Source organism: Carica papaya, chromosome 8 (assembly GCF_054855325.1).
Source record: "Carica papaya isolate Zhongbai chromosome 8, ASM5485532v1, whole genome shotgun sequence".
Taxonomy (NCBI): Eukaryota; Viridiplantae; Streptophyta; class Magnoliopsida; order Brassicales; family Caricaceae; genus Carica; species Carica papaya.
In genome coordinates, this window is record NC_142316.1 from 20,799,451 (window position 1) to 20,805,137 (window position 5,687).

The 5,687-nt window shown below is 36.2% G+C and overlaps 1 pseudogene; it reads left to right on the forward strand.

Moving 5' to 3' along the window:
* The first annotated feature begins 567 nt into the window (after positions 1 to 567).
* Positions 568 to 5,028, forward strand: LOC148251275 (uncharacterized; annotated as a pseudogene).
* The last annotated feature ends 659 nt before the right edge of the window (positions 5,029 to 5,687 follow it).

Consider the following 5,687-nt stretch of genomic DNA (forward strand, 5'->3'; position numbering starts at 1 on the left):
TAATTAATTGTTGTTTGAATTGGCCATTTTGTGTAAAGTTATAAAAGATTGCTTGAGTGTTAAAAAATAAGAGAGTGTGAGCTCAAAAGAGGGTAAAAGCCGAAATTGAGTGAAACACGAGTGCCCATACTACGAGAGTAAACACGTGAGGGAGTGATTTGTGAGGTTGCAATCTATTTTGTTTGTCATTAAAATTTCAAATTTGAAGATGGAGCCACAAGGGAGTGAAAGAACATCAAAAGATCAAGGATTCATCCTCAAAGCAATGCAACAACAATTTGAGATGATTCAAGTAGCTATTGGCAACATGAATGAGAAACTAGAGAAACAACAACGTGAGTTAAATTCCATGAGAGGGGAAGCTTCCCAAACCAATCCAGGGGCACGAAGACTTCCAACACCACCTTTTGATGAGGAACTGGAGGAAGAATTTGATGACCAAGCTACTTTAGTCAATGAAGGTCGAAATTATGGTAGGGGTCGAAACGATCTTGATAAAAACATTTGGAGCATCAAAATGAAAATTCTATCGTTTCTAGGCAAGAATGATCCAAATGCTTATCTTGAATGGGAGCGCAAAAGGTGGAGCTTATTTTTGAGTGCCACAATTATTCGGAGGAGAAAAAGATAAAGCTTGCGGTTGTGGAGTTTGGAGAGTATGCCATTGTGTGGTGGGATCAACTCATCACAAGTAAAAGTAGAAATGGAGAGAGATCTATTTCCTCTTGGGCCAAAATGAAGGCTATCATGAGAAGGCGCTTTGTTCCTACTCAACTATAGGGACTTACATAAAAAATTGCAAGGCCTTATACAAGGGAACAAGAGTGTAGAAGACTACTACAAAGAGATGGAGATAGCCATGATACGGGCTAATATTGAAGAGGATAGGGAAGCTACTATGGAAAGGTTCTTAAATGGCCTTAACAAAGACATAGCCAACATTGTAGAGCTTCAACATTATGTGGAGATTGATGATATGGTGCACATGGCTATAAAGATTGAAAGACAATTAACAAGAAAGGGGAACACAAGGCAAGCCAACACTTACTCGGCCCAAAATTCCAATTGGAGACCGAATTGGAGGGGAGATAACAAGGCTGTCCAATTCAAAGGAGATGACAAAACCAAGCCAAAAGATGCTAATGATAATAAAAACAAAGGTATTTCTAACTCCCAAACTCCTAGGAATAGAGATATCAAGTGTTTCAGATGCTTGGATTTTGGTCATATTGCATCTCAATGCCCAAATAAAAGGGTAATGGTGATGCGTGGTGATGGTGTTGAAACGGATGATGAGAATGATGTTGAGGATGAAATGCCTCCTTTGGAGGATTGTAGTGATGGGAAAACGCCTATGGAAGGTAGATTGTTGGTTTCTAGACGTGCTTTGAATATGCAAGTAATGAATGATGATGAGGGGGTTAAGTTGCAAAGAGAGAACATTTTTCATTCTAGATGTCTAGTGAATGGAAAATTGTGTAGCATGATTATTGATGGGGGTAGTTGTGTAAATGTGGCTAGTACCTTATTCGTTGATAAACTGGGTTTGAAAACTACAAAACATCCTAAACCTTATAAGCTGCAATGGCTTAACGATAGTGAGGAGGTAAGAGTTAAGAAGCAAGTGAGGGTGCCTTTTACTATTGGGAAGTATAGTGATGAGGTGATATGTGATGTAGTTCCTATGCAAGCTAGTCATATTTTGCTGGGTAGACCATGGTGATGGGATAGGAGAGTGATGCATGATGGGTATCTCAACAGGTACATGGTAGGAAAAGAGGGCAAAAAGTATACTCTTCTTCCTTTAACCCCTAAATAAGTTTTTGAAGACCAAATGCAACTTGAAAAGTCCCATGATTAATTCGCACAAAGAGAGACCAAGAGAAAAAGAAAAGAAAAAGAAAAAGAGAAAAGAAAAGAGAGTGAGAGAAAATTAGAGTGGAAAAATAAAGATCAAAAGGAAAAAGAAAGAGAGATGCATTCGACTATAGAAAAGAATGAGGGAAAGAAAATGAGCTTTTATGCTAAAATGAGAGATGTGAGGAAAGCTTTATTTTCTAACAAGCCAATTATTGTACTCATGTGCAAGGAAGCTTGTTTCTCAACTAACGAACTTGACCCTTCTTTGCCAAGTGTTGAGGTTGAAGTTTTGCAGGAATTTAGCGATGTTTTTTCCGATGATCTACCTCAAGGTTTACCACCTTTGAGAGGGATTGAGCATCAAATTGACTTCATTCCCGGGGCTGCCATACAAAATAGACCAGTCTATAGGAACAATCCCAAGGAGATCAAAGAGCTTCAAAGGCAAGTGGAGGAGCTCTTACAAAAGGGGCACATTCGAGAAAGTTTAAGTCCATGCACAGTGCCCATCTTATTAGTACCCAAAAAGATGGTAGTTGGCGTATGTGTGTTGATTGTAGAGCCGTCAACAAAATAACGGTAAAATATCGACACCCAATACCTCGACTTGATGATATGTTAGATGAGTTGCATGGTGCTTGTATATTTTCTAAAATTGATCTTAAAAGTGGTTATCACCAAATAAGAATGAAACCAGGAGATAAATGGAAAACTGCTTTTAAAACAAAACAAGGGTTATATGAGTGGTTGGTTATGCCATTTGGCTTAACTAATGCGCCAAGTACTTTCATGCATTTAATGAACCATGTTTTACGTGGATTTATTGAAAAGTTTGTGGTTGTCTACTTGGATGACATTTTTGTGTATAGCAAATCTATTGATGAGCATATCATCCATTTGAGGCAAGTGTTGGACACACTGCGCAAATTTTAACTATATGCTAACATGAAGAAATGTACATTTTGCATTGATCGCATCATTTTCTTAGGATATGTCGTGAGTGTAAAAGGAATTGAGGTAGGTAGTGAAAAGGTAAAGGCTATTCAAGAGTGGTCGAGACCTAAAAGTGTAAGTGAGGTGCCTAGTTTTCATGGTTTGACAAGTTTCTATAGGAGATTTGTAAAAGATTTTAGTGTCATTGCTGCCCCTTTAACTAAAATCATGAAAAAAGATAAGGGGTTTGTTTGGGGAAAAGAACAAGAATATGCGTTTTCCTTATTGAAAGAAAAGTTATGTAATGCGCCTTTATTAAGATTGCCTAATTTTGATTCAACTTTTGAAATTGAATGTGATGCCTCTGGGCTTGAGATAGGTGCTGTTCTTATGCAGGATAAAAGACCCATTCCTTACTTCAGTGAGAAGCTCAATGGTGCACAATTGAATTATTCCACCTATGACAGAGTTTTATGCTTTGGTAAGAGCATTAGAGACATGGAACATTATTTGTTACCAAAAAAATTTGTGATTCACACCGATCATGAATCTTTGAGGCATTTGAAAGGGCAAGGCAAGCTTAATAAACGACATGCAAAATGGGTAGAATTCATAGAGTCCTTCCCATATGTGATCCAATATAAACAAGGAAAAGAAAATGTGGTAGTTGATGCGCTTTCAAGAAGGTACAGTCTTATCTCTACTCTTTCTACAAAATTATTGTGATTTGAGCATTTCAAAGAATTGCATGTGCATGATAGTGATTTTTCAAATGTTTATGTGCTTGTGAACATGCGGTATTTCAAGACTTTTATATGCATGATGGTTTTCTATTTAAAAAGAGAAAATTATGTGTGCCTAATAGTTCTATTAGGGAGTTGCTTGTTCGTGAAGCACATAGTGGTGGTTTAATGAGACATTTTGTGATTGGCAAAACTTTGAGCATTTTACATGAACATTTCTTTTGGCCTAATATGCGCAAACATGTTGAGAAAATTTGTGTGCAGTGCATCTCATGTAGGCAAGTTAAGTCTAGAGTTCAACTACGTGGATTATATATGCCATTACCCATTCCTACACATCCTTGGGTTGATATTTCTATGGACTTTTTGTTGGGTTTGTCTAGGACTAGAAAAGACTGAGACTCAATATTTGTTGTTGTTGATCGTTTTTCCAAAATGACACACTTTATTCCATGTCACAAAACAGATGATGCCACACACATAGCGGATTTGTTTTTCTGCGAAGTTGTTAGAATGCATGGCATTCCTAAAACCATTATGTCCGATAGGGATGTTAAGTTTTTAAGACACTTTTGGCGAGTTTTGTGGTCCAAACTTGGGACCAAACTTTTATTTTCTACTACTTCACATCCACAAATGGATGGTCAAATTAAAGTAGTAAATAGAACACTTGGTACATTATTACGTGCTTTAATTGGAAGGAATGTTAAAACTTGGGAAGATATGCTACCATTTGTTGAATTTGCTTATAATCGGAGTATACATTCTTCTACTGGGTTTTCTCCTTTTGAAATTGTGTATGGTTTTAATCCCTTATCTCCACTTGATTTGTTGCCTATTCCTATAAGTGACATTTCTAATTTGGATGGACATAAGAAAACAAAAATGGTTAAAACAAGTCATGAAAAGGCCAGGCAGAACATTGAAAAGAAAAATGAACAAGAAGCATCCCATGTCAATAAAGGAAGGCGCAAGATTTCATTTGAACTCAGAGATTGGGTGTGGGTTCATATGCACAATGAATGATTTTCATCAAAACGGAAATCTAAGTTGGATGCTCGTGGGGATGGTCCATTTCAAATCATAGCCAAAATCAATGGAAATGCCTACAAAGTGGACCTATCAGGTGAGTATAGTGTTTCGGCTACATTTAACATATCTAATTTATCGCCTTTTGAAATTGATGCAGGAATTGAGGACGAATCCTTTTGAGGGGAGGGGGAATGATGCAAACAAGGCTAAAAACACTCAAAATACTCAAAGAGCATCAGAAGGTGACTTGGAGCAAATTTCAAATGATGTAAACACAAATACAGTTCCAAACCTGGAAAGTTTCAGCGGACCAGTAACAAGATCAAAGGCAAAGAAGTTTAAAGAGTTGCTCCAAGTTTTTACTAAAAAATATGTGGATGATGGGCTGGCCAATTGTGGAAAGTTCAAATATGAGCTTTTTGAACAACCCAAATTCGTAACATTAATTGGATTTAAGTGATTTGGGATAATTTGGGCTTATTTGAGTCTTATTGATAATGGATGAATAAGCCTTGTGTATGAGCTGGATTAGTTGAGTTGTTTGAAGTATTTTGGATTGTTTTATTTTAGTTTGAGTTAATTAAACCCATATAGTTAAGTATAACTCATTTTGGGCTTAAGTCTTGTCTTAGTGTTATTAGAAGAATGAGCCCATAACTATATAGTACCACAAACAATTAGTGGTGTTGGTTAAGAAGATTGGAGTTACAAGGAGTTACATAACAATTACATGCCTATAATTAGCCTAGTTATTGTTGGAGTTACAATTGTAATTATCATATAATTAACCTAGTTATTATGAGAGTTACAATTGTAGTTATTGTATTATAACTTATCATTGATTTCTTTAGCTATAAATATCAAAGGAACTCTTCTTTGTTGACATCAAGAGTTGTAATCAAACATTTCAGAATTGAGTTGAGAGTGTTTTAGTTTTCTTTTCACTTTATGCACAAGATGTTGATTTGGAATATAATTGTTATCACTTGTATTTCAATTTTGATTTCCTATTTCAATTGTTTTTGGTGCTTGTTTGGATTGGGTTCAAGGGATATCATTTATCTTCATTGGGTTCTCTTTAACTTCTACCATTTGGGTGATTGAACAAATTTAATTCAT